At 40.2% G+C, this 11,901-nt stretch overlaps 1 protein-coding gene and 1 long non-coding RNA gene across 2 annotated transcripts in view; one reads left to right on the top strand and one right to left on the bottom strand.

Moving 5' to 3' along the window:
- TSHZ1 (teashirt zinc finger homeobox 1) overlaps positions 1 to 11,901 on the top strand; it is a 97,370-nt gene extending 85,469 nt beyond the window's left edge. The window contains exons 3-4 of the transcript XR_006288616.1: positions 11,537 to 11,669; positions 11,853 to 11,901. The gene's annotated coding sequence lies outside the window, so the exon portion shown is untranslated. The remainder of the gene's footprint in view (positions 1 to 11,536; positions 11,670 to 11,852) is intronic.
- Positions 7,132 to 11,901, bottom strand: part of LOC122464517 — a 48,970-nt gene continuing 44,200 nt past the window's right edge. The window contains exons 2-4 of the long non-coding RNA XR_006288617.1: positions 11,092 to 11,240; positions 9,033 to 9,174; positions 7,132 to 7,445 (exon numbers count right to left, since the gene is read on the bottom strand). This is a non-coding gene — a long non-coding RNA (uncharacterized LOC122464517). The remainder of the gene's footprint in view (positions 7,446 to 9,032; positions 9,175 to 11,091; positions 11,241 to 11,901) is intronic.

Below are 11,901 nucleotides of genomic sequence, written 5' to 3' on the forward strand. Positions count from 1 at the left end.
TGTGTAAAACAATCAGGAGGTTCTGGAGCCACACTCTATAAATTATATATAGATATGAGCTTTCCTACTAGAACAGTGACTTTCACTGTATTTGCAAACACTGTCTGAAACACCTAGAATCTGCTGGAACAAGGCTCTATCTATATGGAATGGAGTTCTGGAAAAACTCGCTTTCTTTCTTTCTTTCTTTCTTTCTTTCTTTCTTTCTTTCTTTTCCAGAATAATAAGCAAAAGAAATGTAACATTCTGCAACAATGAAGTTAGTATATACTTTCATTCTGGATAAACCCTTTTGCTTGAAAATTAAATTTTAATTGAAAAGTAGGTCTTTGAAGAAATCCACAACCACAGAATATCTACCCAATTACAGCAGAGTAACAGTTGCAGTGGAAAGCTGTTAATGTATAGCTGCAGTACATGTTATACAAGGAATACGTTTCAGATTTAACATCAGCATTCAAGGTTATATTTCGGTACTTAAAACAGCAGATTTTATGCACTGTAGATTTCACTGTACCTAAGTATAAATATAACCATATGACTCTGTGTTATTCATACTGAATTAACTGCGAACAAAATGTTTGCATCAACCTTTCATACAGTGACTGCTTTTGCTATCTGTCTCTAGGTGGCAACTGAGTGACTCAATGCTTTATGTGATTGGCTTTTAGATAGCAGGCTTTACAGACCTTAAGCCATGAAAAGAAAGAGCCAGGGTTTGGTAGCTGCATAGAGTCACTGACAAAAACTATGTTCCTGCTCACATCAATGCATTGCAGGCAGTTTCAGTTGTGATATCTTGTTTGTCTCTTGAGCAAATTGAAACTAACATGCTGAGACCTGTCTCTCCCTCACACTCTGGCATATATGTGTGGGTTGTTTTTGTGGTCACACAACTTTGAGTGTTGTAGAAAAGCAAGCATATTAGGATAGTGCCTGTTAACAATGCTGCATCTTATGATGTGTCAGTGTTTCTCCGATCAAGTCCCTTGCTCCCCCTATGCCCCCAGGAATTTTAAAATTTCACATGAAACATTGCTTTGGGTTTAAATTTGGGGTATGAAGGCTCAGGCTATGCCAAAGGCAATACACCTTTCTTAAAAATTAAAGAAAATCATCTGGCTGCTTATGAAGTTAAGAAGTGTGTGTGGAGGGGAGGCCCTTGCAATCCAGAAAAGTTAGTTGTGGGTACATTTTTCCATTCTTTTATAGACCATTCTCTTTTTGTTTTGTATATATTGCTTTAGGGTACTACTACCTATTCTAACTGCCTTAAGACAAACATAAAAATAACTTAAGCATTTAATTAATTCAGAACCTGCCCATATGCTCCAATTCCCCTATCCAGCCCCCACAGAAATTTCCTAAGGATCCGTTTAATATGGCTATTTAGAAAATGCCATCACATCAGCTCAAAAGGAGCTGTTACAACATTAATGTTGTTTTATAGCTTTGGTTGTAAGTTATGATCAAAACGAAGGATTTAAGGCAAGATATAAAAACAGGATGTGACTGAGTGACTTGGAAGGAGGAAGGGAGGGAGCACCTAGAAATGGGACAGCACTGTTTTAAGAGATACTGCGAACTGTGAAGAGTTGTGGAGCGGGTTCAAAAACAAGGCAAAGTCTGGAGCAGTGAACTGTCAGTGGGGTAAGAAGATTGCTGGGTCTGAGACCAGAGGAGCAGGAATGAGCAGAAACGACCCGTTCTTGCCAATAGCGGGGGGGAGTAGGGGTGGACAGAGTGCAGGCAGTGGCATGCTGCGCATGCTCAGTCCATGTCAGCATGCTTAGTAGAAGCCAAGCAGCAAAGCAGGGAGGCAAGGCGGGGGGCATGTAATGGAAGCTAGGGGAAATGTAGTCTGCTTCCTGTTATAATTATTTGATCACAAGAAGAAGGATGGCCTTGTGGTTTAGGCAGAGGCGTTGGAGCCAGTTGACCTATGGGTTTTTTTTCCTCAGCTCTGCCATGTACTTCTAATGTACTTCATGACTTGGGCAAATAACTCCATATCCTTGTAATTTAGTTTCCTCATCTGTAAAATGAGTGTACTAATCTGTAAAGGAGGGAGCCACTATATCATTTTCTTACTCCAGGGTTTCAGCTTCCTCATGGAAGACAGGCAGAAGTCTCTTGATACCACCAGTGTCTATATCATCCCAGTTTTTACTGGAGCCCCATGGTCTGGGATAAAATCTTGCCTCAACAGAGGCTGAAAAAAGGAACTTGGAGGTTTGGGACTTAGTAAGTCTTGTCTACACTGCAGCTGGAAGCAAGCCTCCCAGCCCAAGTGGACAGACTTGCACTAGCTTGGGTTGAGCAAGAGTGCTAAAAAAAAGGCAGTATGAATGTTGCGGCTCAGGTTCTCAAGCTCACCAGACCCCTTAGGCTTGAGAACCTGAGCCACAATGTCCACACTGATTGTTTTTAGCATGCTAGGTTGAACTCCACTCTACCTGGGCTATGAGGTTTGCTCCCAGCTGCTATGTAGATGAAGCCATAGGGGCCTTCTTTACCCTAAGGCAGGTGCATGGAAACTCAGGACAATGTAGCAACTGGGAAATGCCGACCACAGAGTGAAAATCCATCTGTTGGTGGCATTGCCCACCTTAGCCCTACATGTAAGGGTAAGGAAGATCTCTTTGTCTGCACACCCTTTCCAAAGATGATCTTTATGGGCAAAAAGCAAGTAGGCAGGAGGCATTTGCTCTTTTTAAAGAAAACGTTTGGATTTTTTAAAGTTGTAGGTGTGATTTGTTAAATTACTGTTATTAGATTGTTGTTTTAAATCGTGATGACCATTTTTGACATGGCTGAAAACCAAATTATAGAAAAGAGCTAACGAATGGTTTCAAGGATTGATAACGTGGCAAGGGAAGGGTGAGCAAACCCCCCAAAAACGATTTTTTTTCCTGGGGACCCCACCTCCTTTACCACTGCAAAACACCCTGCTTTTCTTTCTACAAAGTTGACAGGCATGAACTCTGGATTTGCAAAAGCAATAAGTGCTTTTTTTTTTTCCAAATATTTTGTTTTTAATTTTTTTTAATTGCACCTTGTTAAAGGCAAAGTTGGGTGTGTTCAGAGCAAAATCAAAATATTCTATACTGTATTACAGTGAAAGTGAAGTCCCTTGTCTCTTACATACTGAACATGGAAACGTTCCAGACCAAGTGACATTGCTTCTCTGGCACACAGAAGTAACTGGAGGACTCCTCAGATACTCAAACATGTTGTCATGAAGAGCCATCCCTCTCCTGAGTTTCAGAGTCCCAAAATATCTGTTGCTGATGTGGCTGTTGTCTTTTTTTCCCCTTGATAGTAGCAGTCAATTTCTGCAAAACAGCAATGTCTTTTAATTGTCTTATCCACTGATTAATCCTTGGTGTAGGTTTCCAGCACAAAGCAATCTGTGACAAGCTGCATGGTGTAATAATCGCAGCCAACCCGAGTTTGTGTTGAATGTAATTCTTACTATAACTCTTGTTTCTGATTAATGCACTAGAGGCCTGATTCTGACCCCTTTGAAGCAGATGACAAAACTCTCATTGAATGTATCAGAGGAAGGTGGATGAGGGGCCTTTGTTACTTGATAAACAACTAAACATCATGGTGCTGAGATTACTGGAAGACTACAAATAACACTGTGTAGATCCAGGTCTAAGTTGCTGTTTTTTGCTTGTTCTTAAAGATATCACTGCCTCTTTACTATCTAACTTCATAATAACCGAACACCTTTAAACACAACCCTACATCTGATGCCCTAGTCAAATATCATGGATGCTGCAGTTACCAAAATACTGCAGACACTACACAAGGCCCTGCAAAAAACCTTTGTTGTATTTGAAGGATCTACCCCAGCAGCAGCAGAATCATGGAGTCAACAGAAGAACCAGTGGGCCTACTGCTCTAGCTGCATGAAACTTGGCAGTTTCGGGTAGCGGAGTTTTGTGCAGAATGACTGGGTCAGATTAACCTCCGTGGGCGCAGGAACCTGCAGTTTGTACCACCCTGTATGCCCACAGGGGTAGCTATGCCCAAGAAGGATTCAAACTGAGGGACAACAGGCTACCACAAACCCCAGTCCTCCACTGGTTCTGCTAAGGGGATGGCAAGTGTAAAATTCATTGGATGCTACCTGGGAGCTGTGTTGAATCAGCGTATATATAAGCCTGCCTGGCCTCTTGCTGTCATAGGTCAGCCCTGTGCACTTTCAGGACTATGGAGGTTGGCTTCCAGTTCCCACTGGAGCAATGGGTGCAGGCAGCTTGTTGTCAGGTGGCTAACTCGGCCTGTTATTCAGTTTTTCCTTTAAGTGGCTTGAATTTTGCCCTGAGTTTCAGGCTTTCCTGGTCCAAGATTCACTGAAGCTCAGTTGAGGCTGAACAAAATAGCTGTAATCTTTGGTGACCCTTAACTGAGCTTGCTGTTCTCGTCTGCCACACATAGAGGCCTCTGCTGGGGTAATGTTGGGATGCCCCCAGAACAGTGTACATTGGCATTTACACCTCATTGAGATACATGGGGCAGTTCCACTCTCCCAGCTCTAGTGACTCAGGCTGTCTGCAGACTCATTCATCAGTTACGCCCGGGTCACATTTTCAAGCTTTGCTTCTCAACCATGAGGGCTAGAAACTTACTTCAGTTTTAAAATGAAAACAGAGATTGTGATGTAATCAAATGACTCCAGGAGCCCTATAGCATCAATGCCTTAATCCTGCTCTGCCCTTGTGTAGTCCTTTATTCTTGCACATTTTGATTCAGTAGAGCTTCACACTGGTTTTGCACTCATTACGCACTGGTGTAAAGCTCTATCTACTGTTTAAAAGGATGAGATGAGGTGCAAGGCAGTAGAGAATTAAACCCATCATTTTTCAAGTATTAATATTCTATTAATTGTTGGAGGATCTTGAACAATTTTTCCTTTCACCTTTATGTCTCGACATGCGTTCCTTTGCTAAAGAGTTGTCACCTCAGCATTTAGTACTAAGGAGTCTATTCTCCCACTGAGAATGTGCAACTCCCATAGGCATCGATGGGATTTGCGTTTTTAAATCCCCTGCGTGCATTTTTTCCCTGCAATCCTTCTTGTGCAAACAGGAACAGCACTGTAATCTGAGGGAGCTCTGATGCCTTGAAAGCTATCTCCTTACTTTGCCTTGATTTCAGCGTACCACCATCTCACCTATCCAGCTAAATTTCCCATTACAACTTGAATTTAAATATTCTAATAAATTTGTTTTAGAAACTCTTAAAGCTCCCTTGTGCCTTTTGCAGGGAAACACTCTCTGGGTTTTTTTTTCTGGGAGATGGAGATTTCTTTGTGCTTGGGGTGACTGATTGAATTTTACCTGAGCTAAATTATATTTGCACATTCTAGTAATTGCAAAGGGCCACACAGAGAAACAAAGCATTGACTGCCGTTGTACTGGGATTTCCCAGATGTATAATTTCAAATTGATATGAAAAAAAAGCCTTGCAATGCATTAATAATGGCAGAAAATGTAACTCAGTTGGTGAAGGGTGAACAGAGGGCTTTTTTTCTTAGCTACAAAACAAGCTATAGACCTCAGGTGACTAGCATTTATTGTTAGAATGGGTTTTCTATCTCAAACCTTCTGAAACACAAAATAAAGATTTATACTGACCAACTCTCCTTGCTGTATGCTACGGAGCTAGATCGTACATGGGAAACACTCTTTTTTATAGTGTAGATTGTGGTACAGGTTAGCTATAGTACAGTATCATCTCATGGCAGGAAATATTCATGGCAGCAACAAGGAAATCTCTGGAAAACTGCATAGGCTTTTCAGATAATATCACCATGAGAAGCAAAAAGCCTAAATAGAACCACTTTCAACCACCTCTAGTGGATGTATGATTATTAATAGAGCATAATGATATGCTTTTAAGGCATATCATGATGACTAAAGGACAGTTCCTCCACTCCCCAAAGCAAGGTAGAGTGAAGCCTAGTTACATATTTAATAATAGTATTTGTTACCCAGGGCAAGGTACTTAAACACATGCCAAAATTTAGCATTTGAGCTATCACATTGACTTCACTGGAACTACTCATGTGCTTAAAGTTATGCACATGGTTATGGAGAAAAGCTTTGCTAAAACTGGTCAAGGAAAGCAGATATTGGATTGCATGGAGTCGCAGAGAGACACACACAAAATATTTGCACTGTAATCTGAGAGAGAATCTCAAGCTGCTGTCCTGATGTGTTGTAATACTTTCCTCAGAATACTGTGTCATTATGTGTCAATGCTTTGGCACAGTTATGCAGTTGTACAGCACAGTCATTGCAATGAAATGTCCTGCTGTCCCACCACGCACGTATTTCATGAGTGTGACTGAAACTCCATTCAAAGACTTGGGGACAGATCCTCATTGTCATAGTCCCTTGATTCACCCCAGCTAAGGATCTGGCTAGGATCTTTCCAGATCTCCAAAGCTGAGTACCACTTATGTGTACTTTCTGCTTTCTGACCACTCTGACCCTGTGATCATAACAGGATATCATTTGCTCTAAAAAGGGGGAGATACAAATTAATTTGTTACTCATAGCATTTTTCTATTCTGTTTTGCCCTTCCAAATTTTGTCTCGTAATGGCACCAGCAGCAATAACAAACCTGTATTATTATTATTATTGTGCAACGCTATGAGAGACTGTAACTAGGAGCCACATCCATGTCTGTGCTTTACAAGCACTTCTGCTTTTCCACTTCAAACTCTGGGAGTACACAGCTCAGATATCTCTGCCTTCATGCTTTTGCAAATTTTAATGCATTATTAATAATTTTGTAATGTATTTCTTGAAGCTCTTTAGCAGAAAATGTTATTTCAGTGCTGTCTCTGATAAGAGTCTTAGTCACCATGTGCACAATTTCCAAGCGACCACACAACCTGAGTTTTTAATTTGCTTCCCCTGTTCAAATACAGGAGGGACCTTCTGAGAAGAATGTTCCTCATTATCTGATTGCTTTTGTGAATGGTTTCCTGCAGTCCAGGTGTGCTTATCATCATATCATAGATATTAAAGATGGGAGACCTATTAAGCAATCTAGTTCACCACTGCCAACCGTTGATCATTTTATTTGTAGAACACATTTTATTTGTTGAACACTGCAATATTCAGTTTCATAATTCAAGGAAGAAATAATAATGGGTGGAACAACAATTCCAGAAACAAAAGGCAAATTAAAAAAGCGAGCGGAAAGAGACATTTCAAGAGTTACTGCACAGTGCAATCTGGTTTCAGTGTTAGTCCACGGTCTGCTGTCAATGAAAGGCTGCAGTAGCAGGATTGGGGTCTTTTCCTGTCCCAGCATTGCTGAACAGTTGACCCATCAGATGGAAGATGTCATGGGTCTTTCTTTGTCACCACCGTGAACGATAGAAGAGTAGGTCAATTAGCAACAGGTAAGTAGCGACCGGCTGGTGAAATGGATCCAGAGAAAACATGGAAAAGAAGAGTAGATTGAAATTTTTCAAATGACAAACATATTGTCAAAAACAGTTTCTTCTAAATTTTGTTTTTTGATGAAAAACTGAAATGAAAATAATCTGCATAATTTTCAGTAAATTTCAAAATTTTTTGTTTTGATAGGAAAAATCCCCTTTTCTCCCACTTTTAGAGCTTTCTATCCCTTCTTTCCACTCTGAATAGGCAGGGGGAAAAAAGTGGAGAAATAAGGAAAAGCAGAAGGAAAACCACTTTGATGCTTTTTCCTGCTGAAAAAAGGTGGAAAAGTCAAGGGAGGGTAGATTTTTTTTTCTTCACCAAAAACGCAGCAAAAATGTTTAAACATTTTGTTTGGAAAAAATAATGAAAATTTTCGAGCAAAATGAAAAAATAGTCCTATATTTAGGACTAGCTCTACTGGGAAGCTGGATAAGATGGGGCTTCATGTCCTATCCCCTGTGAACTAGAGGAAGGGCTCTTTTCCAGGGGGAAATTTAAGTCCTGTTTAATCTATCCTACTAGAGGAAGGAAAGTACCCCATTGCTTCCCCATATGCCGCTGCAAGGACTGCTCACAAAAGCAAATGCTGGCAGGGAGGTGGGGCAAAGGGCAGTGCAAATGGGCTAGTTTATATGTGTGTGAATAGACAGGCAAATATTTGAAGAGCAGAATTTTTTTATATTCACTATGGACAATACAGTTGAACCTTAGAATTATGAACCCCTCAGGAATGGAGGTTGTTTGTAACTCTGAAATATTCGTAACTCTGAACAAAATGTTATGGTTGTTCTTTCAAAAGTTTACAACTGAACATTGACTTAATACAGCTTTGAAACGTTACTATGCAGAAGAAAAAATTCTGCTTTCCCTTTTTTTTTCGTAGTTTACATTTAACACAGTACTGTACTGGCTTTTCTTTCTTTCTTTCTTTCTTTCTTTCTTTCTTTCTTTCTTTCTTTCTTTCTTTCTTTCTTTCTTTCTTCTGCTGCCTGATTGTGTACTTCCAGTTCCAAATGAGGTGTGTGGTTGACTGGTCAGTTCGTAACTTGGTGTTCGTAACTCTGAGGTTTTACTGTATTTGTGCTTTTTAGCCAGTTATTACTGTATTATTTAGCTCATCCATCCCCAATAAACATAGCATCACACATGCTCAGTTAGCAGGAGGATATCAGTCTGATTCTGTCAGACTGGTATCCCTTTTTATGAGCTGAATGTTTTTGCTTTTAACATTTGTGATGAACCAAGTAAGAAAAGTGGGGTCCAAGGAATATCATTTTGCCTAATTTCTGCCACCTGACTTGGGTCTACCCAGAGCTTCATGAAGGCGGATCCGCATTTAAAATCACTGTATGCTTAACATTACAAATACCCTTCATTTTTATAGTTGTTACAAGTTTTTCTTCTTTTTGTGCATTTCAGAGCTGTACATTTCAGACAAAAGACATGTTTTCAGTAGTCTGAAGCATGAATCCACATGTTCTAAATGTGGTAGCGCAGAGCTGTACAATACAAGGCCCAGTATTAATGCCCCACCTTGTCAACTAAGCATTTTCTCCTACCTGCCCTACTTCACCATTCCAATCTTTGCAGTCCAGAAGGCAGGGTGGACCTGTCAGTCATCAGTAACTGGTACAGCTCCCAATTTACTTTGTCTCCTAGGTAGCTCAACAGGCCATCATCTCCAGACTTTGTGCTTTTTTTCTGCCTGAATAGGAACAGAAACAACCCTTTAAACTGAAAAAGCTGGTTTTCCTTTTCTAAATAAGTGGCTCCCTTTCCCTGACTTCCTGGCTTGTGTTCGCCATGCAACACACCTCCCAGCTGCCAGTGTGTGGTCTTATTGTTAGGGAATTATTAGCTGGGAGGCAGGTCAGCTAGGGCATTCAATGAGGGAACCAGTTGGGCAGGGGAGTAGTCTGAAGAGAGGAGCAGTAGAGGCAGCAAGTGGAAGGGGTCAGGTATAGGAGCACATTTGGACAGTTGTGGGAGACTAGAACCGGGAAGGAAAGGGAGCAGTAGTTTGTGGCTTTTGAGTGTTTTTTGAGAGGGCCAAAGAGGAATGAGGAATGGACAATGACTATAGTGATACCCTGTGCTCTAGGAGTCCAGGGGGAAAGATACATTGCTCACCCCTACCAGCCAAGAACTTGGTCATCCTTAAATGGCACACTATCCTCCCAGGGAGATACAGTCAATATGTAAAGTAATGGTCCAATGACACCTCTAGTTTCTTATAGCAATTGAAGAGGAGGTGCTGCTTCCAAAGATAAAGGATTAAAGAGAAAAGGAAAATTTGGAGGAATAGAGGAAAGAAAGTGATGTCAGTTGAGAGAAGCTGGCTACCAGATCTGTGTAAAAGTGGGACTACTTAGCAGCAGTAGCAGCTAGTGAGAACACATTACACTTTTGTGTTTACTTTTTTAATTATTGGGAACTGCATGTAGAACTGGATCCTGCTTCCTTTTGTACTCTGAACATTCATGTTTTGACCACAGGACCATTATCAAACGGAAATATGATTGGCTTAATAATATTAAATAATAATAATAAATAATAATAAAACCACCTTAATAATATTTTAGCAACTCTTGATTTACCACAAATCTATATTTAATAAGAAAAACTAAGCAAATACACAGCCCATTCATTCCAGCTGGAACTGTATTGGAAAGGTTCGTAAGCAATCAGGTATTGTGTACCTTGGCTAAGAGAATAAGTTTGTCATGTCCATGTCTCTGACAAAAACCATGAGTGTTTTTTGTTTTTGCAAGAAGCCAAAGTCTTTGTCAGCACAGGTGGCCCATTACTGAGTTATTGCAAATGCTGCTCTTTGTGTGTTTAGTGGATGGGGCAGTTCTCTGGATTTTGATGGGTTTTAAATGTAATTTAGGAATGCATTTGTCAGAGGAAAGCATTAGCCCCCTCACCACCTTTGACCATGAAGTTGCTAAGGAAAGATAATGCAGCTTGAAACTTCTCCATGGAGGTAGGTAGCTGGTGTGGATCCCCTTTTAAGGAGGGTCTGTAGTGATAGCTATGGAGAGTGGGAAAGAGCCTTTCATGGACTGAAAGCTGTACAGAGCTTCAGAAGGGTCATGTGGCTGCTGCATAGATGGCCCTGGTCTCTCAGGTCACCCTAGAATCTAGAGGGCTTCCAAGAAACTGCAACAGGGAGGTAAACCTGAAGAAGCAACCGTGCAGGGAAACACCATGAGGGAATCCTCCAGAGCTTTCTACCACACAGTCCTCTGCTGAATCGGTGGGAAATCTGGCCCCTCATTATTTAACTCTGTAGCATTTTAACTCGTTGTTTAAGTCTGTAATTATATGAATGTTACAAAGTATATGGGAGGAGTTTGTATGAAAGAAACTATGCAAAATAAAGATGCGTCGTTATGAGTAGCTGCAAGTCCTTTCATGATTTAAGCACTGAACATATTTTTTCCTTGTGTTTTGTGATTCGGATGATCTTAAAACATTGAATACATTTATTCACAGGGCATGAACTTGCAGGAGGAAAACAAACAAAAAAAACCTCACTAGCAGCTTTGATAACACATGGACGGGACAAATATTGTGATTTTATTAAAAAGTATTTTAAAATGTGGCCCAGCAGACCTTGAAGTTAAACTCTAGGACATGCCAGGCACTTCATTTTGCTGAATATCAGCATGCTTGAGGAGTTGAAGCCATGAATATGTCCTTTGATCAGAAAGTATTGTGTCATACAGGTGGTAGTTCCATCCTTGTTCTGACTTTAACATTACCTGCAGATTGGTTTAATTAGAAAATATTGTTAGTAGTAGGGCCATTTTCATAAAGACAAAAAGAACTTAGTTACTATAGAGTTTCCTAAATTTGTATTATGTAGCATATTAAATGCAAATGCATAGATATATTTATTATGCAAATGCTCATTATATAGCACAAACAAAACCTTAACCCAAGGTTAAAGGTTAAAAATGGATTTCCATTATAACCTTTCCTTCTTTTTAGTTGACCATATTATCTTCTTTAAAAATTTCCTTTGCCCCTAACTCTCAGAAACTTTCCTGAGTCCTAGATGGGCTTCTCTTTACATCGCACTTGACAAGTGATTTTTCACATGGTCTTCCGTCTGTGGTAATGCATGGACTGATAGGTGCTGTTGCCAAAAAAATGCAACCTGTGTACTATGAACTGCAATTTCCAATGAGGTAAGAAAAACTGCTGAATCTAGATGTTGCCCAGACTAAGAGGGTTGAGAGTTTAGACTGTGTGCTTATATTTTCTTTTCTTTTCTTTTGGTAACTAACTGTGACTTTTTGCCTAACTCTTATAATAACTTAAAATCTATCTTTTGTAGTCACTAAACTTGTTTTACTGTTTATCTTTGCCAGTGAGTTCGCCTGAAGTGTGTGGTAAATCTGCTCAGGTTTACAAAGGCTG

The sequence above is a fragment of the Chelonia mydas genome, chromosome 2 (assembly GCF_015237465.2).
Source record: "Chelonia mydas isolate rCheMyd1 chromosome 2, rCheMyd1.pri.v2, whole genome shotgun sequence".
NCBI lineage: Eukaryota > Metazoa > Chordata > Testudines > Cheloniidae > Chelonia > Chelonia mydas.